This window comes from Danio rerio, chromosome 2 (genome assembly GCF_052040795.2).
Source record: "Danio rerio strain M-AB ecotype USA chromosome 2, GRCz13ab, whole genome shotgun sequence".
Classification (NCBI taxonomy): domain Eukaryota; kingdom Metazoa; phylum Chordata; class Actinopteri; order Cypriniformes; family Danionidae; genus Danio; species Danio rerio.
Genome location: NC_141022.1, coordinates 57,010,001 through 57,037,567, shown reverse-complemented (window position 1 = coordinate 57,037,567; position 27,567 = coordinate 57,010,001). Strand labels below are relative to the sequence as shown.

Genomic DNA, 27,567 nt, shown 5'->3' with positions numbered 1-27,567 from the left:
ACACACACACACACACACACACACACACACAAACACACACACACACACACTGCACACATACACACGTACACATAACATTCATTTAAATTTGGTCATATTTTGTTTCTTTGCTCTCTCGTCTCTCTCTCTCTCTGTATATATACAAATATACATATATACATATATATATATATATATATATATATATATATATATATATATATATATATATATATATATATACAGTTGAAGTCAGAATTATTATTAAAATTATTTATTTTTTTCCCCAATTTCTGTTTAATGGAGGGAAGATTGTTTCAGCACATTTCTAAGCATAATAGTTTTAAAAACCTATTTCTAATAACTGATTTATTTTATCTTTGTCATGATGACAGTAAATAATATTTTACTTGATATTTTTTTATTGTCATATTTTATTTAATTTGAATGTATACATTTAATTTATTTGTTTCAATGTTTACTTTAAAGCACATCAGAAAAAATGTTTTATTTTTTTTATTTTTGGTGATACGTTGTATGTTATTTTAAGGAAAAATAATTGATACACTATTAACACTATTACCAAACCATTAACTGTGATTTCTAGTTCAATAAACTCCTGATTTGCTGCTTATAATAGAAGGTAGTAGTTGGATTATACATTAGGTACACTGTAAAAAAAATATATAATTAAAAAAAATTTTTGCTGGGGTGTGAGAAATAAACCATAAAGTAACAGCCATTAAATTACAGAATACTGTAAAATAACAGAGGTGGAATTACAGAAATTTATCAGACATTAAAATGTAAGTCAATTTCTGCAATTTAATGTCCATTATTTTACAGTAAAGTTCTGTAATTTAACAGCGGTTATTTAAGTTTTTTTTCCCCCAGCAAATATACCTTAAAATTACGGATTGTTTTTAACAGTGTGGGATTAGATATGTAGAATAAGATCATGCAGAATATGCACTTTATAAGTAACAATAAACAGCCAATATTTCAATAATGGGCAGGTAATAAGCTATTAATTAATATTAAGAATATACTTAAAGGTGCTGTGTGTAAGTTTTTGAATTTTCTAAAGCATAAAAAATACCATATTATGTCTGCAGATATTTCAGACACATGCTAAATGAACATTCTTATTTATTTAAAAAACAATGCTGAAGTCAGATATTCTGCTTTGAAAAATTACGTGCCGGAAGGTCTGTCTTTGTTTTGGTTCTTTTGACCCACCCAATGCCAGTTTAGCCAATTATATTTCAGCACCCTGGGTTGCCTTGGTGGAAAACAGCGTATTTCAATAATTCCGTCATGAAGGCTATGAAAATATGCATCTGTGACCTAAATGTGACCTCCGGTGGACAGTAGCAGCCTCCAAAATGAGACACAGATTCAGAGATCCATATAAGGTGGATATTAGTTAAAAACAATATAAATATTATGAATGTAAACATTTGGCAAGCAGGTTATATTTCATTCCTGTGTCCCAACAACACGGTACCTGATGAGATTTGCAGTAATGAGAAATTTTACATCAGACAAAACATGACAGAAATGTTAATTCAGCCATTCAGAAGCACAAAATAGTGCAATCACTGCACTCTTACAAAATAGTAAGGTTCATAATCTAATTAATACATATTAAACCTCTTTAACATGATTAAATGTAGATGCTGAATCACTGATATGTGTAGGTTTGCAGTGTTGGAGTCACAGTTCTGAAATTCAATTTCAAACAGTTTATTTTTATTTTCAGGATCTGAGGTGAACTACCTGCTGCTGCTTTCAGTAGTATGGCAATAAATATCATGTAAAATGGCATTCAAGCTCACATTATTAGCATTTAACACTGAATAAAGCACATGAGGTGTACCTGAGGTGATCACTATCAGTTTATCCTGTTGTAATAGAAATAGAAGCCGTTTCTACAATATAAATTCCAGGCATTGCTTAGGACAAAAACGTATTTTAATATGGAGAATATTCCTTCTATCGATTGCCGTTGCTTTTATTTAGAACATGACCTAAATCAGCCTTTAGTCTTTATAGTCAGGCACACTACTGTTGATGTCGTCAATCTGGCAACCTGCGCTTGCATGTGTTTTGAACCAGGAGTGCAATACCTAGTTCAACCACTGGGAGTCAAACCTACATACTGCACCTTTAAACTAAAGTGTTTATATATATATATATTTTTTAATGCACACATTTCAACAGTCCAGAATCTCCAACAAAATTAGTGCTATCCTTAAACTGTAGTGTGTTCGTGAGCTGAAGTAGAAAACACACACACACAGCACAGCACAGCATGTTTAAAACAACAGACTCTGGGCACTGAAACGCTCATACATACAAATATCTCACAGCGACACACGCTTTTACCAGCCCAACACACACACACACTCCCATTGCTGTTTACCCTTCAATCGCAGTTGCATCATCTGTGTGTGTGTGTGTGTGTGTGTATGCTGCTGGTTTCATAGTATTGCAGTTGAGTTGCAGTGCTGTGGATCTCTGACCTGTAGCCTTCAATGAGAGACACGCACACACATTCACGCACACACGCACACACACCGCCTGAAACACAGGCAATATGCTGAAATTCAGCAGGGTTCAGCTGTCGCTCTCTAGAAAAAGGCCTGCAGGAACAGAAATCAGAGTGAAATGTCTTTATTATCTCCATTGTTTCTCCTCGACAGCAGTGCAGATGAATGAAGAACAAATCAAATAAATCATGTTTGCTTCAGTTTCTTGTTCATCATAAATGGAGATTTCAGTTTCAATAATTTCGCTTTGCACTGTAAAAATGGAGTGGTTGGCACAATCACTTTACAGCATGAAGGTCGCTGGTTTGAGCCTCAGCTGGCTCACTTGGCATTTCTGTGTGGATTTTCTTCGGGGTGCTCCGGTTTACCTCACAGTCCAAACACATGCGTTATAGGTGAATTGGGTAAGCTAAATTGTCCGTAGTGTATGAGTGTTAATGAGTTTGTATGGCTGTTTCCCAGTGATGGGTTGCAGCTGCAAGGGCATCCACTGCGTAACACATATGCTGGATAAGTTGGTGGTTCATTCCGCTGTGGCGACCCCATTTCAATAAAGGGACTAAGCCGGAACGAACATGAATGAATGAATGAATGAACTACTGTATGTGCATATTGATAAAATGATGTCAACTTCACAGTTTTTAACAAGTTACAATGAGTGTACTCACTTTTTAAGTAAAGTCAATGTAATTTACGTTATCATTTTTATTGCATTTTATTTTATTATAAAGTTTTATGTTTTTTTTACATTTTATTTGAGCATATTGCTTTGTTTTTTTTCATTTTTCCTTTCTTTTTAATCGTTTTATTATTTATTTATAATTATTTATTATTTATTTATTATTTTAGTACTTCAACTTACAATGTTCATGTAACAACTTAAACTTAAAAAGTATACGCGCTCTGTTTTGACGATCCATGCGCAAAGTCTAAAGCGCAGGGCGCAAAAGCAGTAATATATAAATATTAATAAATTTAACTTTTAGTTATCTTGTTACACTATTTAATTTATATACATATATTTATATAATATATAAAACACATAATATATATTTTATACTGTATGTACACACAGTGCTTAGCATATATGAGTATATTTGTGCATATACATTGCTTTAGTCAGTACTGAAGCCAAAACTAGAGCTCATCTAACAAAATAACTGATAACGATATGATAACGATTAGGGATGTAACGGTATCAGAATTTCACGGTACGGTAATACCTCGGTATGAATGTCACGGTACGGTATTTATTAAATCATTTACAGGAAAAAACAAAACTTATGAAAATACTCCAAAAAAGTGCCAAAAGTGTCAATGACATACAAATTAGCCATCTATCTGTAAGCTTTGAAACAGGAACTTCAATTTTAATAACAAAAAAATATTAAACCATGTAAAAAAATAAAGTTTCAATTTAGTATTGTTGAAAACTCATCACATTCAACATTTAATCACTCACTCACTTAGATAGAGATGGGTTTAAAGGAAAATTATCATATAACTATAATCTGGTAAAAGCTGGTATCTCTGGGCATTTACAATGTCCCCTGCAACAGAAAAAAACCCTCTCATTTGGGACTGAGGTTTCTGGGACAGAGATATGACTTGGCCCATGTTGACAGCAGTGGGTAACGTTGTGCATTGTCTTTCCCCCACTTGAGAGGACAAACCATGAGTGAGATAGAGGTCTCTTTGCGGTACAAGTCAATGTCTGCATCAATCTGAACAGTGTGCTGTGTTTCTGCAGTGCCCATGACTGCTATTAGTCGTATTCACCAACTTGCAGGCACGTGCACACATAGGGCTCAACCTGTGCAGTGCACATGTCCTTTTTAGTCTTGGATAGAAAATGCCCTTCCAAATCGATCAAAAGTGCCCCCGCGACGCGACACAACCTCCGTCCAGCCCTTCAGTAGACAACACCGCTCTTGAGAATGCGCGCTCAACCCCCCATCGGCGCTTTACAATACGCTCGTGACAACACAGCTGATCAGAACGCGCGCGACAACGCTGCTATTCAGTACGCGCGCGGCGACAACACCCGCTTTAGGTTCGATCATTTCCATCTTTTTTTCATCTCCGCTACTAGCAGCACACTCCATTTCCGCATTACTGGATCTGTAGCGACAGCAGACCGCAAAGGATTATGGCCACGCCTGGGCTGATGGGAAATGTAGTTTAAGCTACCTCCCGTTCGCTTCATTCGCCTGAGCAAATTTTCTCAGAAGACCTATAGTTTTACCGAGTCATGCGACTTCGGTAATATCGAAAAAAATTAATATTGCGGTATGACGGTATTTACAATACCGTTACATCCCTAATAACGATACAATGACAAGTGCACCCAAATTTATATGTTAGGGAAAAATCTAAAACATAGATTTGAAATAGGAGAAAATGTACAGCTCAAAATAAATAAATAAATAGATAGATGGATGGATGGATGGATGGATGGATGGATGGATGGATGGATGGGTGGGTGGATGGATGGATGGATGGATAAAGGGAACACTTGAAGTTACATTGTGCTGTTTAATTATTCTCTTCATTTTTTGAGCAGTGTATATAAAAGTTTGTTGAAATTTTGTAGTTTGTTGAAGTTTTTTGTCAATATTTGGCTTAAAATGTATTATTGTTCTATTTCCAAAGATGTTCGGTGACAAAAATATTGTTTTAATAAATATATCTCTTTAAAAATTTTTGTTTTGTTTAAATGCACTAAAGTATATGACCTATAATTAAAGTATATAAATAAAGTATATGAACTAAAAAAAAATGTATTCTAGCCGAAATAAAACATATGAGACTTTCTCCAGAAGAAAAAAATATTATCGGAAATACTGTGAAAAATTCCTTGCTCTCTTAAACATCAATTGGGAAATAAATAAAAAATCCATCCATCCATCTATCAAATTTTAACTTCAAAGGTATACCAAGGTAGTTATAGCTTTGTTATTACGCTTTAAGCATTTTAGGGGGGAAAAACTGCAACAAAGATGAAACTAAACCAGAAACAAATGTGTGACTTCCTCACATACTACAGAAATCACCAACTGTTTCTGGAAGTCAAGCATCATTTGAAGTGGTCTCTGCATAATCTAAGACAGAAGAAAGCCTTGTAGGTTGAAATCTCAGGAAAGCAAACTGTGAGCAATGAGCCAGTGCTCTGGGGAACTGTCTCAGTGACTGACAGGCACAATCAAGTGCGTGAATGCAGATAAATGACCTGATCCCTCAATAAGCGCACACTACAGAGACTTCATATTTACAATTTATATCAGCCCGCCGAAGTGTTTCTCTCTCTGCTTCTCGTTGCCAGATCCTGCTGGCCACCATTCTAATTATCCACACAGACCCCTTCATTTGCTTCTCATTAGCATGTTGAATATTCATGAGTCTAATCTGTTAGCCCCTCCCTCCCTGGGGTCTGTGGGAATCTACACACAGCGGCTCTGTTCCAAAACATGCGAACAGCAGAGGCCGCCTTAAAAGATAACCATCTCATGCCTGACAAAAGGATGTTTACTACAGGTTTTAAACTGTAAGAAAATCCTGGGTTCTACACAATTACTTGATGATGTCCTAACATAAAATGATTAAGTTAACAAATTTAAGTTGATTGAACATAAAAAAATTAAGTTTTCCAAACAAAATGAGAGTGTGCTCGCTCGCTCGGAAGCGATATTGTTAGACCATGCGCAGGCTCCCTTTCAAATTACACTAGAGTTAGAAACCACTCATCTATCTATCTATCTATCTATCTATCTATCTATCTATCTATCTATCTATCTATCTATCTATCTATCTATCTATCTATCTATCTATCTATCTATCTATCTATCTATCTATCTATCTATCTATCTATCTATCTATCTATCTATCTATCTATCCTATCTATCTATCTATCTATCTATCTGCTTGCCTGCCTGTCTGCCTGCCAGCCAGCCTACCTACACTGTAAAAATATATGACCAATTAGTTCTGACAGCATATGTTTTTAGGTCATGGTAAGTTATTAAACTAAGTTAATTATGTTCTAACTTAATTTCATAAGTTATGCAAGCTGTTTTAAGTCAGGATACCAAAATATAAGTTAAATGGACTCAAAAGGTTGATTTGATTCTGCCTAAAAATGTAAGACAACCAGGATTTTTTTACAGTATAACTACCTACATCCATCCATCCATCCATCCATCCATCCATCCATCCATCCATCAACCTACCTATCCATCAACCTACCAATCCCTCCATCCATCCATCCATCCATCCATCCATCCATCCATCCATCCATCCATCCATCCATCCATCCATCCATCCATCCATCCATCCATCCATCCATCCATCAACCTACCTATCCATCCATCCATCCATCCATCCATCCATCCATCCATCCATCCATCCATCCATCCATCCATCCATCTATCAAACTAATTACCTATCCATCCATCAACCTACCTACCTACCCATCCATCCATCCATCCATCCATCCATCCATCCATCCATCCTTCCATCCATCCATCAACCTACCTACCTACCCATCCATCCATCCATCCATCCACCCACCCACTCATCCATCCATCTATATATAAATGTGAACAAATAAATATCTAAAATGTAATCTATATTTCCAATGTCATCAAAATTATATGCAACAAATTCACAACATTAAAATGGCAAATATCAAAATAAAAGCTCTCAAGGACACTACAATGACCCGAAGCAACATTTACTTTGATGAGGTTTTTCTATCACTGAAATAAACAGCGTTTATTTCCTTATTTCTGAGAAGTCTGGGCATGAACGTGTGGAGAAAAACCCAGTGTTTGGCGTTCAGTGAGACATCAGAGAAAGGAGAGGAAGAGAGATTGAAGGAGGAACGAGGAGAAAGCAGAGATGATGCAAGAATGAGCTAAACGTGTGCAGTCGGAGCTGCTGTGCCGCAGGGAACATCGCAGCTAAAAGACCTGTTCGCCAATAAAAGACACACACACACACACACACACACACGCGCACACAGAGCTGAAATGAGCCGCTGGGGTTTGGAGTGAAAATAGGAAGCAGTGTGTGGACATCATCTGAAGGATGACTTTATAACACACATTCATAACAGTGTTTCACTATACCACCACATATAGAAATGAGAAAGTGCAGTATACAGACGTTTCTACTTAAACATGCATAATAAATACTGCACGACTGCAACTGTTAATGTAGATACTTGTGCGTGAAGTGTTTCTCGCATTAGTTACAGAAGTGAACAGTATATTTTGTAACAATACAATATGAATTACTATTAGTGAGAATATATCTAATTTATCACACGACTGTCTGGAATACTCGATTATGATTGGTCAGTCGCGACATTTCCAGGTACGTTATTTCCAGATAACAGCCACTTTATAACGCAGGTTCACCTGGGAACTGCGAATTACCTTGAGCATCAGTGAATGTACTCACAATTATATACTTATTCACATGTATCTGCTTGTCTGTCAGACCACATTTGTGAATGATTAATTTGTTGTTTAGTCTATGCTAGTGTGGCGTGTGTATTTTATTACACTAGATTATGGATTTATATTCGTAATCTGGAGGGTATTTTATTTTGAAAGACGATATAAAGGACAATGGACAATACGAATAATAATTAATAAATTTACTTTTACTGAAATATTTTTCATTATTTAGCTCTCAAAGTGTTGATGTTCTCTTTACATCCATATGAAAAATAATATAAGCATTTATAAGTGAATATGATCGCGTAGGTGCAAGATGACAGCTGACGTAGTTTCAGGTGCGCATTCACTTTGTGAGATGGTGTCCGACAGACAGGTGAGTTCTTCAGCTTCTCTTAAAAATACTGATATTATTACATACATATGGATGTTTAGATTATTCAGTGTTTTCAATAAGGTTAAATATTGTGTCATGATTGTGAGGGAAACATATTTTGATCAGACTTAAGTGTGGAACGTGTCATAGAAGTTAAGCTATAAGTTATTGTTACGATCACAAGCGATCTAACCACCAGAGGTCGCTGGTAAACACTCACACACACATAGGACTACAAATCTGCTTCTAAATGGACTACATATTCAGTCATGCCACACACACCTACTCCAAGTCCCCGCTGATTAGACTCCCACAGCTGATGCTGCTTCTAGACTGATTACTGCACAGCACAGAAACACTCACTGTTGCTGAGTCTTGTTTACTGATAGTGACATTACAACGCGTTTTCCTTTGTCTGCCTTTGCCGTGTTTTTGATCCTTAGCCTAGCTTATCCTTTTGTCCTTGTTTGCCGCCTGCCTTCTGACCTCCTTGCCTGTTATTCGACTACGATTCTGGATTGTCTGCATATATCTGTTTGCACCTGAATTGACCTTTGCTTGCCTGACGATTCTAATAAACCTGCACGTGGATCCGAACTTCAGTTGTTTGTGTCACTCCCGTCGTTACACATATACAGTTGGAATTCAGAATTATTAGCCCCCCTGAATTATTAGTCCTCCCGTTTATTTTTTTCTCCAATTTCTGTTTAAAAGAGAGATTTTTTTAACACATTTGTAAACATAATAGTTTTAATAACTCTAATCTCTAAACTCTAATTGTCATGACTGTCAGTGACCACCTGAGGGCGCTGTAGTTCAATGGACACTGAGTGAAACTACAGCGCCCAAAAAGACTACATTTCCATACATTCTTTCGTGCACACACCCGGTCTGTCATCTACACTGATTTCAACCACAGCTGTCTCCAATCTCCGTTGATTACCTGAACTACATATTCAGCCATTCCACCTCTGTTTGTGACTGCGTCGTTTGTTGTCAGCTCTGGTATGTTGTTCTTGATCTCGCTCTTGTATCTTGCTTAAGTCTAGTTCATGTTTAATCTGTTTTAGTTTCTTGTTTTGTTGTTTGTATGTTATTTTGTTACTTTGCACTTTGGATTTTGTTCACTGTTACCGCACTATTTAATATTAAATCTGCATTTGGATCCACACCCTTTTTGTTCCTGTTTTTGTTCTGTTTTTATCACGCTTAACGTGACACTAATAATCTCTAATCACTGATTTATTTTATCTTTTCCATTATGACAGTAAATAATACTGGACTGGATATTTTTTCAAGACACTTCTATACAGCTTAAAGTGACATTTAAAAGCTTAACTAGGTTAATTAGGCAGGTTAGGTTAATTAGGCAAGTTATTGTATACCGATAGTTTATTCTGTAGACAATCGAATAATTTTGACCCTAAAATGGTGTTTAAAAAATTAAAAACTGCTTTTATTCTAGCCAAAATAAAACAAATAAGATTTTTTCCAGAAGAAAAAAACATTATCAGGCATACTGTGAAAATGTCATTGCTCTGTTAAGCATAATTTGGGAAATATTTAAAAAAGATGAAAAAATCAAAAGGGAGGGGGCGGATTTTGGGGCTAATAATTCTGACTTCAACTGTATGTTATCACATATACCATATTTACCCAGTACCATGCATGTGTTAGTTTAAAGTGCGAATATCCTAAATCGTAACACTTCTTAATGCAAATAAAACAAGACTACTCGACTAGTTACATCCACTTCACAGCAGGGCAACTTGCATTATATTCGAATAATTCAATGGCTCTGAGCCAATTATTCTGCTTATCCTATGGTGACCGGACCTAAAGCTACTTTTCAGATGTTTGCCCTTAAACTGCTTCCTTACAGTTTTGGTTTGACGTTTTACTTTTGACTGTAGTTGCTGTGAAACAACCAAAATCATTCAGCGTAGTGATATGGACCTGCAATATGATCGAAACCTGCCGGAACTACTTTATCTGTGCGTATATATGAAAATAACACACGCTTTAGAATGCACATCAGCCAATCCGAATCAAGCATCCAACAGCCCTGTTATAACCACAGGAGTGACACTGACAACAGAGTTTGGATCCACATGCAGGTTTATTGAGGATGTCAGCCATGCAATGGTCAACACATGTGCAAACAGATGTATGAAGGCAATCAAGAAACGTGGTCAAAGTAACAGGCGATAGGTCCAAAGGCAGGAGGCAGAAAGGGATAAGGGTAAACAAACGGCAAAAACAAGACACGGGAAATGCGTTGTAATGTCACAGAATGTAAACAAGCCTCTGCGACTGGAGCGTGTGTGCTGCTCAGGGCCAACGCGTCCATATAAAATAGTGAGGGTGGCAAACGCACATCCAAACGGGCATCCTGCGACATCCCCCCTGGTCCTCACTTTCATCCGTGACATAAGCCCCCCTCCCCCCGCCCCCCGGTCCACACTTGCATCCGCAACATCACCCCTATGCCCCCCGGTCCTCACTTTCATCCGCGACATCCCACCCTCCATTCCTCACTTTATAAACCGGTCACTTTGACTTTCGGGTTGAGGGCAGCGTGATAGTCCTTTTTTTGTCTAGAGCGGCAGTTCAGCTTGCTCTGGCCTTGGTGGTGCTTAAATAGTGTGTGTAATCAGTCCTCAACAATCCTCCAGGGGTGTGTGTGCAATCTGTCAGGATGAGGAACATGTGCGTGTGAGCGGAGTGCATGTATGGAGATGTAGTCCATAAAATGGCGGATTTGTAGTCCGTAAGCTGTTCGTGAATTTCAGTGATCTATGGAGGTAAGATCGCTGGTCAACGTGGCACCTGTAGTATAACAACAACAAAAAAAAAACATTTAAAAAAGTTGTTCATAGAATCATGGGTGTAATCTCTGCTCCTGGATTCAGACGCAGGCCTCGTCTCTCCAAAACACACTCTCAGCAAATCTGATGATGGAAAAACAAAAGGCTGAAAGTGACTGACAGCGGGTCTTGTGATTGCTAAACTGTGTTTTGTGGATCCTGCAGGCCCGAGGCAGAGACACACACACACACACACACACACACACACACATACACACACACACATCTCACCATCTCTCAGGACACTTATTTCACTGATACTTGTCAGCGAGTGGGACACTTTCTGTATGCTCCTCCATAAAAATATCGCTTACGGCGCACTTAAATAATATCTACAGGATCCGCACACACACACACACATACACACACACATATATATATATATATATATATATATATTTATATATATATATATATATATATATATATATATATATATATATATATATATATATATATATATATATAGTGTATATGTGGACAGTGTTTTGCTCAGTATGTAATCTCTGCCTGCCTCAGACTGACAGAAAACTCACCGCAGATCAAATAAATGCCTTTATTAATAAATCAGGAGGCATTAGAGTCTGTCAAGCGGCGTTTGATGATGACAGAGCGGCGGACATAGACTCCAGCGAAATATTACATTCAGCAGAGCTCGGACACTTTTCCTGAAAATGTCTGACTGTGACATCAGATGCTACGAGACGATGTAGACCAGGCCGAGATGTGGGTTAACAAGCTCGATTTTTAAAGCGACAGTAAAGATATTTGTGAACATTACAAAGTGTTCAGTTTCAAGTACATGAGTTTTGCTTGATGCTTAAACATAAAGATCAAGCATGAAGATCAAATATGAGGGGACACAATGATGCTTTGAAAAACTGTAATAAATAACATTTTAAAAATATATTCATACAGAAAATGCTTATTTTAAATCACAATAATATCTCAAAGTATTACTATTTTACTGTAGTTTTCCATAAATAAATAAATACACATTACATCGTGAAAGGGGTGCTTTTTTTCTAAAAAAGTGGACCTTATGAGGTTTAAATGCTGCATTTTAGTGACACTTTAAGCACCATTGTTGCTGGATTAGCTTGTTGGATGTTGATCATAACCACTTTCAAGATTTAGAATAAAGAAATATGAAAAATACTTATTTATAAATACTAATTTATTAGATTACATATCACTAGAAAGAAAATAGGTATTTTTTAAAGATTAAATAAAAAACAAAAAACAAGCTTTAACTTATTTGCATTTGTTAGGCAAATAACAAACTTGCCAGCACAATCAGAATTTGGCCATTTAAATTACAAAAATTGAAACATAATAATAATAATAATAATAATAATAATAATAATAATAATAATAATAATAATAATAATAATAATAATACATTTTCATTTAGTAATAATAATCATTAATTTTCCTTTAGCTTAGTCCCTTTATTTATAAGAAGTCGCCATAGTGGAATGAACCGCCAACTCTTCAGGCAAATGTTTTACACAGCGGAGGCCCTTCCAGCTGCAACCCAGTACTCGGATAATAATAATAATAATAATAATATTAATAACAATAATAATAATAATAATAATAATTATTATTATTATTATTATTATTATTATTATTATTATTATTATTATTATTATTATTATTATAATAGGCGACAAGGTGGCACAGTGGTTAACACTGTCGCCTCACAGGAAAGAGGTCACTGGTTTGAGTCCCGGATGGGTCAGTTGGCATTTCTGTGTAGAGTTTGTTCTCCCCGTGTTGGCGTGGGTTTCTCCGGGTGCTTCGGTTTCCACAGTTCAAACATATGTGCTATAGGAGAATTGAATAAACTAAATTGGCCATAGTGTATGTGTGTAAATGAGTGTGTATGGGTGTTTCCCAGTACTGGGTTGCAGCTGGGAGGGCATACGTTGTGTTAAACACATGGTGGACAAGTTGGTGGTTCGTTTTGTTGTGGTGACCCTTGATGCATAAAGAGTCTAAGCCGAAGGCAAATGAATGAATGAACATTATTGATAATAATAATAATAATAATAATAATAATAAGAAGAAGAAGAAGAAGAAGTAGAAGAAGAAGAAGAATTTTTGTATAACAACCATAGCCTAATTAGTATTAAAATGAACTTTAATATGTGCCGCTTTTTGGTGCTTCACACCTTTTTTAGTCAGTTTTTGTTTGAAGTATAAACTCTAAAAAAAGTATAAAAGTTACTTGTAAAGTGTTTTCGCTATTTAACAACAATACAGTACATCAGTGGTTAAAGTTGACTTTATGTTTATTAGATTGTATGTTTATCTTAGTTTTCTTGCCTACCTGGATGTTGGACTCATGAAAAATAATAGTTTAGATTGGTCAAAACTGATTGGCTGAAGTCACCACAGCCGACAAAGGATTCCGCTTGGTCTTAAATGAATGTATATATATATATGAAATTTTAATTGCATGTGAATTTGTATAGTTTGAACATACATGTGTATATATATATATATGTGTGTGTGTGTGTACAAATTATACAAATGTACATACAATTAAAATTTCACAGGAGGGCTACTAATTTTGTAGGAACTATAATTACAATATATATTTTAAAATTATGTTTTAAAAAAATCCATCTTGCGTCACATGAGTAAATTAAAGTAAGTTAAAACATATTCAAATAAACTACTTGAAAATTAGATGATTCATCTCAAGGTGCTATACCATTTAATAAATAAATTCCAATAATTACACCTCAATCTCTCATTACATTTTTGATACATGCAGCTATTGGTGAGCAAAAAGCAAATGAAACTACATTTATACTAAAATTTACTACACACATGTGTACTATATAAATGAAATATATGATTTTTCCTCCAAATGAACAAAAATACATCTGAAAATCTGCAGTAACTTTAGTCAATGTCATTTGTAATGTGTATTATTCTTTGATTAAAGGGCCATGACACCCCCCTCTTTCGGTTAGAGTCTACTTCAGAATTTTTTCAAAAGATGCATAATTAATGGGCGTGGAGCTCCGCGAGCATCGGGCAGGAGTGGGCGTGGCCAGCAGGGGAGATGGGGAGCGAATAACTGCTGTTGTCATTTAGCTCACAAAATGAGACACAAACCGTGAGGAGACGCATGAGTTTATAGTTTACAAAGTTAAAATGCAAAGAAATGAACAGTGATTTAATGCCCTGCTACATTTGTTATTTGTAATTTCATATACAGACAACAACAATTTATATCATTATAAAGATAATCGTGTTCATGTAAACACTATAAATGAGGACTTCTCCCTCAATCCCCGTATCCAGCAGACTCAGTGCAGCAGGTCTCCTTACCTGTCTATTTTAACCATTAACCCTGCTGGTAATCTGGAGGATTTAGGCAAACACAGCAGCACGGCGATGTGTCTGAATGTGAACGAACTCCTGATGAAAGACAGCGTCCACTATTCTCCAATTCTCGTGCTGCTCTCCTGACAAAAATGCTAGCAGCACACACACAGCTTTGCTGTATGATCGGCCCTGACAAGATCGCGGGGGAAAATATGCAACAAACCCCGTGGATCATGGAAACAAACGCATACGAGCCTTCATGAACGGCTAAATACTGTGCCGTGGTTTCCGTGTCTCTCAGCTCGGGCTTGACACTGGCAGGTCTGGCAGGTCTCATGAATAATTAAGCAGCCGGCTCTTCTCATAGGATAAGAAAACTCCGCTATGAATAATAATGAGAAACCGACGCGTCATCATTGCACTTGCAGTTCTGCGCTACGTCGCCGATTTTGATCTCGCCCCAAAAATCATTTTAAACCCGGAAGCTGAAATTAGCTGACAAAAGCTCAAAATGATCCAGTTTTCCCCACAATTAAAGCTGACAGGTGCTAACATTGTTTTAACTGATGCTCAACACACACACATCTGTTAATACAAAAAAAAAAATTCTTCGGGGTGTCCTGAACCTTTAAAGACACTGTGTGTAATATTCACCACTAGAAGGTGCATATTCTCAACAAACAAATGTAAAATTAGTTGAATCAACACAATTCTTCAGTTTATATTTGGAGGGGGTGGGGGGGGGGTCATTGTTTTAAGTTCAATTCACTTACATTTGTAAAAACATTTAATTTAACTTAATGGATTCATGTTGGGACAACATGAAGGAAACTGTGTAAAACCCAGCATTTTTTACAGCGTATATTCAGCTCTTACAGTCACGAAGAAACCATGCACTGCAAAACAACAGCATCCGCAGCAGCGCTGAGCTCCTGCAGGAATACATGAGCTGCCCTTTTCACCCTAATCTGAAGAGACAGCAGGAGCGGGACACTCAGACGCGGGACGGTCCGTCCGGCAGGTGAACACTACAAATCCGCAGAGCAGCGTGATTTCAGACTTTAAAGTCTTTTTTAAGTCTGTTGTTCTCGACTGAGACGAGAGTAAACCTGCTCTTGACCCAGAAATCAAACCAGCTCCTGTGTGCTTGTGTGAAGACAATGACTGAGAAAGAAAAAACATAACAAAACTGTAATCTTCTGCACACACACACACACACACGCAGTACTGTGCAAAATCGTAAGCCCCAGTTACATTTGTTGTTTTAGTGAGTAAGTAATGTGTATTTATATAGCTCATTTATTGTATATGGCCATATACACCCAAATGCTTCACAATCATGAGGGAGGTCTCTTCTCACCGCCACCAGTGTGTGGCATCCACTTGGATGATGCAACGGCATCCACAGGACAATGGTCAATAGTGATAGACAGCGAGAGACAGCAATAGAGCCAATTCGATGGATGGGGATGAATGAGAGGCCGTTATGGGAATTTTGCCTGAACACAGGGGTTACACTCTTTACAAGAAGTGCCATCAGATTTTTAAAAACCACAGAGAGTCAGGACCTCAGCTTAATGCCTCTTCCAAAAGACGATACTGAAAGTATAGCATTCCCTTCACTTTACTGGGGCATTAGGACTCACACAGACCGCAGGTTGAGCTCCCCCTGCTGGCCTCTCTAACACTTCCAACAGCAACCTAGTTTTCCCATGTGGTGTCCAATTCTGGTACTGACCAGGCTCAGCCCTGCTTTGCTTCATTGAGTAACCAGCTGCAGGGTGATATGCAGGCCCGGAGTGGCTAATCAGGACGACTGGGAGAATTCCCTGTGGGCCGGTCCGTTTTTTGGCCGCGAGGGCCAGTGTCCCTGGCTCCAGACTCTGTTGCTCTCAGCAGTGGTACTTTTTTCATTTATTTATTTATTTGACCACAGCTTCACTCTTTTTATTCATTATTTTGCCACAGATCCGCTCTTTTTATGCATTTTCTTGCAGCCTTGTGAGCAGGATGCAGCCTGCAGGTTAATGGTGATGTAAGTCAGATGAGTCAATACACTGAGAAAAGCTGTTGTGGTCCAGCGGTCAGCATGTTGCGTTTTGATGCTGCCGACTCGGGTTTGATCCTCACCTCAGTGATTTTTTTATTTTATTTCGTTTTTATTATTAAGACATAAAATACTATTCGAGTTGTTGAAGATCTGAAGTTCTAAAGCAGCTTTTTTTCTGAAAAAGACAGTGCCATTAGAGACTGATTTGGAAATGACCTTATTTTAATATAGTCAGTCGTGAACTGAGGTGGGCCGGTCTGAGGCATGAAAATCCAGGGTTGAAAAGGAGTCCCACTCCGGCCCTGGTGATATGCCTGTCATATAACGACGTTATAAACTACTTTTTATTCAAGTACAGACATGTTTTAATTCGTCATGTGATTCCTACTAGAAAGCATCTAACACACTGCTAATGTAATGAAATCATATTTGGAGAAAAAAAAACATCCTATGAAACAAATACAGTCATAAAATGGCCTCAACAGAGTCCAGACCTGAATATTATATACATGCATGTATATATGCAAAACTGAGGAGATTCACCTGAAACAAAAAAGATGGAAGAAGTCTTAGAAATGCTGAACGATGCTTGATATTACAGCATATTATTTCAGAAAAGACTTAAGCTGTTGCTAAAGAGATCACAGTAAACACAGACACAGTTTGTTTATTAAAGATATCATTCATTCATAAATTTTTTTTGTCGGCTTAGTCCCTTTATCAATCCAGGGTCGCCACAGCGGAATGAACCGCCAACTTATCCAGCAAGTTTTTACACAGCGTATGCCCTTCCAGCCAGCTCATACACTATGGACAATTTAGCTTACCCAATTCACCTGTACCGCATGTCTTTGGACTGTGGGGGAAATCGGAGCACCCGGAGGAAACCCACGCGAACGCAGGGAGAACATGCAAACTCTACACAGAAACGCCAACTGAGCCGAGGTTTGAACCAGCAACCCAGCGACCTTCTTGCTGTGAGGCGACAGCACTACATACTGCGCCACTGCTTCGCCCTTATTAAAGATATAGTTCACCTAAAAGTAATGACCCTGCCCTTGCTCCATACGTGTTAGGAACAACAAACAATAGTTTGACTTTTAGTTGATCATTTGGTATGAGAAGTGGCTAATTTAAAAGAAAAATACCTCTAGATTATGCTTATCTTACCAAAATAAAATGTGATCATGCCTTGATTTTTAATTATTTAATGAGAACAGTAAGGTCTGACTTTGCATAGACTAAAGTCTTGTCACTTAACAGAGATAATGTCCAGTATAGTATATAAAGTCATGCTGCAGTGGAAACAGAATGGATATTGTGTCTGACTCCATCATGAGCTTGGAGGACTGCATCCATACATCTCTGCAATGACTCAAATCACTTATTTATAAAGTCACCTGGAATGGCAAAGAAAGCGTTCTTGCAGGACTCCCAGAGTTCATTAAGATTATTTGGATTCATCTTCAGCGCCTCCTCCATCTTACCCCAGACATGCTCGATAATGTTCATGTCTGGTGACTGGGCTGGCCAATCCTAGAGCACCTGCTGAAGAATTTGCCCTCTCCTGTGGTTTGTAATGCAATAGGCAGCACAAATGTCATGATAACTCAGGCTGTTGATGTTGTCATCCAATCTGCAGATCTCTCGCACATTACCTTACTGAATTCAACCCCAAACCATGCTTTTTTCTTCACCAAACTTGACTGGTTTCTTTGAGAATCTTGGCTCCATGCGGGTTCCAGAAGGACTTTTTGTGATATTTGTGATGATTGGGATGCAGTTCAACAGATGATTCACCGAAAAAAATTTACCTTTAGCCGCTTTTACAAATGATCAACTAGAAGTGAAGTTATTATTTGTTGCTCTTACAACTCGGATCGACAACAAGACTTTTGTCAGACATAAGTCAAACAAAAATTCTTAGATTGCACATTAACGGGTTACTTTGTTAACAATTATATGAAAACTCCTAAACAAAGAAGAGTGTTGAGATGGATCTCTGAAACTGATGTTTTTCTAGCATTGCTGTGAAGTCCTGAAACGTTGCTCTCTAGACAGTGCTCGTTGACGTGCAGGTACTGAGAAAATAGTGTGTGTCCTAGAAACAAAAAACAGAATGGCAAATGTTGTGATGCGGCGCTCATCTACTGTAATGCTGTCTTTTCAGGAGAGGACGATCAAAAATTCATTCGTCCTGCTTCTACTTCAACAAACTTCACATGCACGTCTCTATATAACACCATCAGCTGGATCTCTGAAGCACACACATACTCCTACAGCTATTTTAATAGGGAAATCCCACAGACTTAATGACTTTTTAACTGTATCTCTATCACCCTACCCCCATTTTTACATAATAACAAAACAAAAGCAACAACAACATATATGAGACAAGGTGACATTTGACTGTTTTTTCTATTCTTGTTGGGACACAAGGAGGTACACACACACGTAAACACACTTTTACATGTGTTGACTCGGAGAACTTGCATTAAACTGAAAGAGAAGCAGGGTTCAAACTAATCAGTGTTTAATAACAGCGGGCACAGAAGACACACAGCAGCTTCACTTAGTATCGATGCACATACATACTGAATGACTGTGTGACAGAGTGAGATCGAGGTAGAGGGGGAGGAGCTACACAGAACAATACAGATCCCATATACGCACTGTCATAAGGATCAATGCACTACAACATGCAAACACTCTCTTAGGTGCTGTTTACACTAGTGCAAGTTTGTTTTAAAATGTATAGATTGTACATCACGACAAGTGATTAACAGCGAGTTAATTAATGGACGACGTGATAATCACAAGTTACCTCCTGGCCATTGTGAAATTAATAGTGAGTTAAAAGTGAGTTAACATGCGATTAATCACACGTCAGCTCATGGCTGTCATACAATTAATCGAGAGTTAACTCATGGTCACCATGTGTTTAGTAGCAAGTTGACTCATGGTCATTGTGCGATTAATCGTGAGTAAACTAATGGTCGGCATGCGATTAGTCACCATTTAACTCATGGTCATCATTCAATGAATCGTGTGTTCATTTATGGTTGTTATCTAAGGTTAACTCACGGTTCTCATGTGATTAATTGTGTGTTAACTCATTGTCATCATACAATTAGCTACAAGTTAACTAATGTTATCATGTGATTACACGGTAAATAACTCATTGTGTCATGTGATTAATTGCGAGTTGAAACCCACAGCTGCCATACAACTAATCACAAGTTAAACCATGACCGCCATCTGATTATTCACAAGTCAACTCATCAACACCTTGCGATTAATTGTAGTTACACAATTAACTAATGTTATCAGTAGTTACAATTTAACTAATGTTATCACGTGATTAATCGGGAGATAACTCATGATGTCATGTGATTATTTGTGTGTTAACTCATTTTCATCATACAATTAACTTCAACTTAACTAATGTTATAATGTGATTAACCGGGAGATAACTCATGATGTCATGTGAATAATTGTGTGTTAACTCATTTTCATCATACAATTAACTACACGTTAACTAATGTTATCATGTGATTAATCGGAAGATAACTCATGATGTCATATGATTAATTGTGTGTTAACTCATTGTTATCATACAATTATCTACAAGTTAACTAATGTTATCATGTGATTAATCGGAAGATAACTCATGATGTCATATGATTAATTGTGTGTTAACTCATTGTTATCATACAATTAACTACAAGTTAACTAATGTTATCATGTGATTAATCGGTAGATAACTCATTGTGTCATGTGATTAATTGCGAGTTGAAACCCACAGCTGTCATACAACTAATCACAAGTTAAACCATGACCGTCATCTGATTATTCACAAGTCAACTCATCAACACCTTGCAATTAATTGTGAGTTAACTAATAGTGTCATGTGATTAACAGTGAGTTAAAAACCCAAGGCTGCCATACAATTAATCGCAAGTTAAACCATGACCGCCATCTGATTATTCACAAGTCAACTCATCAACACCGTGTGATTAATTGTAGTTACACAATTAACTAATGTTATCAGTAGTTACAATTTAACTAATGTTATCACGTGATTAATCGGGAGATAACTCATGATGTCATGTGATTATTTGTGTGTTAACTCATTTTCATCATACAATTAACTTCAACTTAACTAATGTTATAATGTGATTAACCGGGAGATAACTCATGATGTCATGTGAATAATTGTGTGTTAACTCATTTTCATCATACAATTAACTACACGTTAACTAATGTTATCATGTGATTAATCGGAAGATAACTCATGATGTCATATGATTAATTGTGTGTTAACTCATTGTTATCATACAATTAACTACAAGTTAACTAATGTTATCATGTGATTAATCGGTAGATAACTCATTGTGTCATGTGATTAATTGCGAGTTGAAACCCACAGCTGTCATACAACTAATCACAAGTTAAACCATGACCGTCATCTGATTATTCACAAGTCAACTCATCAACACCTTGCAATTAATTGTGAGTTAACTAATAGTGTCATGTGATTAACAGTGAGTTAAAAACCCAAGGCTGCCATACAATTAATCGCAAGTTAAACCATGACCACCATGTGATTATTCTCACGTTTACTTATTAACATCTTGTGATTAATCGGGAGTTTACTCATGGTGTCATGTGATTAATTGTGAGTTAAAACCCACAGCTGCCACACAATTATTTGCCAATTAAACCATGGCCGTCATGTGACTAATCACAAGTTATATCATTAACGTCTTGTGATTAATTGTGAGTTTACTCATGGCCGTCATTCGAATAATTGTGAAATAACTCATGACCGCCGTGCAATTAATAGCGAGTTAACTAATGGTTGGCACACAAATAATTGCGAGTTAACTCGTGGTTGGCATGTGATTAATCGTATGTTAATTCAAGGCCATCATATGAATAATCACAAAACAACTCATGATGTCATGTGATTAATTGTGTGTTAACTCATTGTCATCATACAAATAACTACAATTTAACTATGGTTATCATGTGATTAATCGGGAGATAACTCATGATGTCAAGTGATTAATTGTGTGTTAACTCATTTTCATCATGCAATTAACTACAAGTTAACTAATGTTATCATATGATTAATCAGGAGATAACTCATGGTGTCATGTGATTAATTGTGAGTTAAAACCCACAGCTGCCACACAATTAGTCGCAAGTTAAACCATAGCCGTCACGTGATTAATTACAAGTCAACTAATCGATGCCTTGCGATTAATCGTGAGTTAACTGACAGTGTCATGTGATTAATTGTGAGTTAAAAACCCATGGCTGCCATACAATTAATCGCAAGTTAAACCATGGCCACCATGTGATTATTCTCACGTTTACTCATCAATATCTTGTGATTAATCGGGAGTTTGTTCATGGTGTCATGTGGTTAATTGTGAGTTAAAACCCACAGCTGCCACACAATTAGTCGCAAGTAAACCATGGCCGTCATGTGATTAATCACAAGCCATCAACTCATTAATCACAACTCATCAAAGTTATGTGATTAATTGTGAGTTAACTCATGGCCGTCATTCGATTTATTTTGAAATAACTCATGACCGCCGTGCAATTAATAGCAAGTTAACTAATAATTGGCACACGGATAATCACGAGTTAACTAATGGTTGGCATTTGATTAATCGTGTGGTTAACTCATTGTCATCATACAAATAACTACAATTTAACTAATGTTATCATGTGATTAGCCGGGAGATAACTCATGATGTCATGTTATTAATTGTGTGTTAACTCATTTTCATCATACAATTAACTACAAGTTAACTAATGTTATCATGTGATTAATCGGGAGATAACTCATTGTGTCATGTGATTAATTGTGAGTTAAAACCCACAGCTGCCACACAATTAGTCGCAAGTTAAACCATGGCCGTCATGTGATTAATTACAAGTCAACTAATCGATGCCTTGCGATTAATCGTGAGTTAACTAATAGTGTCATGTGATTTATTGTGAGTTAAAAACCCATGGCTGCCATACATTTAATCGCAAGTTAAACCATGACCACCATGTGATTAATCACAAGTCATCAACTCATTAATCACAACTCTTTAAAGTCTTGTGATTAATTGTGAGTTAACTCATGGCTGTCATTCGATTTACTGTGAAATAACTCATGACCACTGTGCAATTAATAGCAAGTTAACTAATGGTTGGCACACGGATAATCGCGAGTTAACTCATGGTTGGCATGTGATTAATTGTGTGTTAATTCAAGGCTATCATATGATTAATCACAAGTTAACTCATGGCTGTCATGTGATTAATCGTGTGTTAACTCATGGCCATCATATGATTAATCACAAGTTAACTCATGGCTGTCATGTTATTAATCGTGTGTTAACTCATGGCCATCATATGATTAATCACAGGTTAACTGATGGCTGTCATGTGATTAATTGCGTGTTAACTCATGGCCGCAATGCGATTAATCAAAGTTAGCTCATGTTAACTAATAGTTGTCATGTGATTAATAGCGAGTTAACTCATAATCATGAATAGTTATTGCATGGGAATTCTATGTATAAATACAAATTTTAAACAGAATAACAGCAATATCCCGAGCATGTGTCAAGTTTGAGCATCCACGTGGATGACGTATTTTCCGTGGACTGACAGCTATGTAGTGTTTTGACACCTGATCTCTTAGATTGGAGACGCGAATCCCTGGTCTGCTTTAACATGAACTCCTCTCAGACGCTCTTCATCCATCATCCTCATCACTGGATGACAGCAGGCCTTATGAGACGCTCATAGATGTGCTCAGAAAAACCAATACGGGCCTCTAATCAATCCATGCGGAAGAGAAATATGGCCAGAAAATGAATTCATTTGTTCATATTATCATTTACTGACATGTGCGGTGATAGAAATCACTACGTATATAAACACAAACACAAACAAAAACACACACACAGGGCTGTTTGTAGATTTCTACACTGTGTTTGGTGGGTGAGAATGTATTGACACTTGAAATTGTGGTGTCTATTCTGTAATATTTTCCTCCATCTTCATTTGCGATTGACTATCACTCAACAGATTGTTTGTGTGTCAATGTGAAACTTTTTTTTTTTGTCTCTGTGTTTATATGTGATGAACAACATCAGTCCAGCTGAGAAACAAACAACAAAGAGCCACATTACAGACCCCCTGTGAATTCTCAACTGCCCTTATATTTTATAGGCGAGGGTTACAGAGATCGGCTTTTACCACACACACACGAATACAGCACACATCCTTAGTAGTTAGGCATAGCCAATTGTCAATTTTAAAATATTCATTCATTCATTCATTCATTCATTCATTCATTCATTCATTCATTCATATTCAACCCCTTTTCCTGGGATAGGTCACGGGGGCAGCAGTCTGAGGAAAGAACCCCAGACTTCCTTCTCCTCAGACACTTCCTCCAGCTCCTCTGGGGGGTTCCCGAGGCGTTCCCAGGCCAGCCAAAAGACATAGTCCCTCCGGCGTGTCCTGGGTCTTCCCCGAGGTCTCCTCCCGGTGGCACATTCCTGAAACCACTCCCTTGCTAGGCGTCCAGGAGGCATCCAAAACAGATGCCTTAGCCACCTCAGCTGACTTCTCTCGATGTGGAGCAGCAGCGGCTCTACTCCGAGCTCCTCTCGGGTGGCAGAACTCCTCACCCTATCTATAAGTGTGCGCCCAGTCACCTTGTGAAGGAAACTCATTTCGGCTGCTTGTATCCAAGACCTCATGCTCATGACCATAGGTGAAAGTAGGAACGTAAATTGACCAGTAATATGAGAGCTTTGCTTTTCAGCTCAGCTCCTTCTTTAAGTCAACGAACCATTCCATCGACCGCATTACTGCTGCCGCTGCACTGATCTGCATGTCAATCTCATTCATCCATCCTTCCCTCACTCGAGAACAAAACCCCAAGATACTTGAACTCCACCTGGGGTAAGGACTTTCCTTTAACCTGGAGATGGCAAACCACCTTTTTCCGGTGGAGCACCATGGCCTCGGACTTGGAGGTGCTGATTCTTATCTTATCTTAAAATAAAATACAAATATCATCATTATTTACTATTGTGGTTTAAAATAAATAAATAAATAAATAAATAAATAAATAAATAAAACAAAACCATTATTTACTATTATAAAATAAAATAAAAAAACTTTTTTATTAACTGTTGGGGTTAAAATAAAATAAAATACAATACAATAGAATAAAAAATAAAAGAGCATAAAATAAAATCAATATGTACTATCATGGCGTAAAATAAAATAAAGTAACTTCATTACTTATTATTGTAAAATATAATAAAATAAAAAAAACATTATTTGCTGTTAATAAATAAAATAACTTTATTATTTGCTGTTGTTGTTTAAAATAAAATAAAACAAAAATTAGTTATTATTGTGGTGTAAAATAAAATAAAATAACTTGTTTTTACTATTGTGGTTTAAAATAAAATAAAGTCATTATTTACTATTATAAAATAAAATAATGTTATTATTTACTAATGTGGTTTAATATAAAATAAAATAAATAATAATAAAATAAAGGACAACTAAAATAAAATAAAATAAAATAAGTAAAAATAAAATAAAATAAACTGAAATAAACTGAAATAAAATAAAATAAAATAAAATGAAATAAAATAATCAACATTTTAAGTTCAATAATATTTTCATTGAGTTCCAAAGATCCCAAAACCACCATTCCAATTGAACTAGATGAACTAAAGCAGAAACATTTCAAGAATAAGTAATAAGTAAATAAAGCCAATCTTTTTATTTAAACTGTTTCTCAATAAATCGCTTTCTCCCTCTGCTGTACATGAATATGATCAGCAGTGCTTGTGTTCAGACTCAGGCTCTTTCCTCTGAGGTGTAATGAAGTCAAGAAGAGGACAGAGACCGAAAGCAGATGTTTAAATGCTTCTTCATCTCCAAAACATTTCTCCAGTGAATCTCACAAACACAGAGAAGTGCAGCTGCTCATTTACCACAGCCATGGTCCTCATCTCCAGATAATGACATGACAAACAGCCAAGACTGAGGCCATATCCACACACTTACACACTGGGATATTTCCTTGCATTGGTTTTAAAGTCTACATGAACTGGAAGCTGCAACCATTTTTTTCCATATTGTGATGCAGTTTCTAGAGAAACAGAATATTAAATGTAAAAACAGTGGGCGTGGCTTGTTTTTTCTACTGTAAGCTGATTGGATGTAAAGTAGGCATTTCATTCAGAAAGATCCGGAAAAGGGTTTAGTGATAGTTATTACAACTTAACAGACTCCTCCTGAGAACTGGAGGGGCGTGGCTAAGTATGTTAGCCACGCCCAATACCTGAGACAGGCCAAGGGCCTTATCATACACCCAGAGCAATAAGGTACAAGACATGGCGCGATTTGTTGCAATTTTTAGACCGGCGCAACTGCTGGAAATTAGAAATGAATAGTTTTTAAACAAATCTTAATGCTTAACAAACTAAATTAAATATGTAGGCTAATAAATATCTTCAGTGGAGTTTCCTTATCTACGAAAGTAAAGGAGTAAAGTAAAGAGTAGAAGTAAAAAAGCTGAATGGAGGAGGCTTGATCTCTATCATCGCGCTCCAGACGGTCTGTTTAACTGTTTTCTCGATAGTGACGTGTTCAGTTTTTCCACTAACAAAGTCCGCCATGTAAATAGCAAATGTGCCATGGCCTGACACAACTGATTCTTAAGGGTAATAAGAGATGAGACTCTGATTGGTTTAAAGCACGTTATGCTCAAAACACACCCATAACTCATTAAAAGAATAAGCACAGCACTGTTAGAAAGTCGCAGCTCCAGTTGGTGTTGATTGCCCTGTCTATACAGATTTGATAAGTGATCGATCAGTGGTCTTTGTTTATGTTTATTCAGAGGCAAAGTTAGTTAGTATCATCAGCAGTACTCTTTCAGCGTTTAAAAACAGACCTTGTCCAAAGTGGTTTAGTTTCTAATTGTACAGTATGTTAAAATCACTACAATATTATAGACTGAACTATTCGCTGTAAATGTGGCTCTCCGAATGTAAACATGTAAACATCTTAATCAAACTATTACCTTCGTGTAGGATTTTCATCGCATTTTGTGACAGGATAGTCTATACACACACGGCTTTCTGACGCTACCTACTGAGTGCATCTAGGATATTGAGAAATGCGGAGGATTTTTATTTCTCCCATTCGCCGTGCGGGATCAAACACTCCATTAAAACTACACTCTTCCAGCAGTTCCTCGCATGCAATATCTCGTTTGTCATGGGGGCATGCATGAAATGTTTCTGAATGAAGTGAAAGTGCCAGACTGCAGTTAAAGTCCACAAATTAATAATTTGGCAAATAACTTGATTACGGATATCCATGTTAACATAGTCACTGTCTATCTACCATGTGTCTGTGTTTGTTTTGCCTCTGTGGAAATCAGCACGTGCCCAAACCAACACTCTCATTTTTATGTAAAACCTTTCCTCTTTCCCTCCCGACACTCCCACCTAAACAGAGCTGGACTCACCCACTTCCCTGACATTTTCAAACGAGACGTTGGGGGGTGTAGGGTGCCTTTAAAATAGAGCCCATTACTAGCTGAAAACAAACAGGAAGTGCATTTTTAGATTTTAATTTTAGTTTACGAGGGCAGACTGTTTATTTCTCTTGATGAAACATGAACAGCTCCAAATCACCCCTGTCGAATTGAGAGAATCAAGTGTTTAACATGCAAAAAAAAAAAAGAGCCAGAATCTTGTTTAATAAAGTCCTCTTATGACCGGTGTATTGTTATAATACTCATTTGATTATAGAGCGCCATTGAGTCTAATGAGGAACATTTGCCTTATGTTTGTGTCGCTTCATTAGCATATTTAAAAAGGGT

The 27,567-nt window shown here is 37.0% G+C and overlaps 1 protein-coding gene and 2 long non-coding RNA genes across 6 annotated transcripts in view; 1 reads left to right on the top strand and 2 right to left on the bottom strand.

Moving 5' to 3' along the window:
- The window catches only part of LOC147846549 (uncharacterized), a 1,651,758-nt gene that overhangs the window by 1,162,954 nt on the left and 461,237 nt on the right, over window positions 1–27,567 (top strand). The window lies entirely within an intron of this gene.
- LOC141378996 (CUGBP Elav-like family member 5) overlaps window positions 1–27,567 on the bottom strand; it is a 232,951-nt gene that overhangs the window by 76,228 nt on the left and 129,156 nt on the right. The gene's annotated exons all lie outside the window — the stretch shown is intronic.
- On the bottom strand, window positions 16,746–22,325 carry LOC147846556 (uncharacterized). The gene is made up of 4 exons (XR_015479102.1): window positions 21,285–22,325; window positions 20,344–20,525; window positions 18,116–20,252; window positions 16,746–17,876 (listed from the first exon to the last, which is right to left on the bottom strand). It is a non-coding gene; the product is annotated as an uncharacterized LOC147846556 (long non-coding RNA).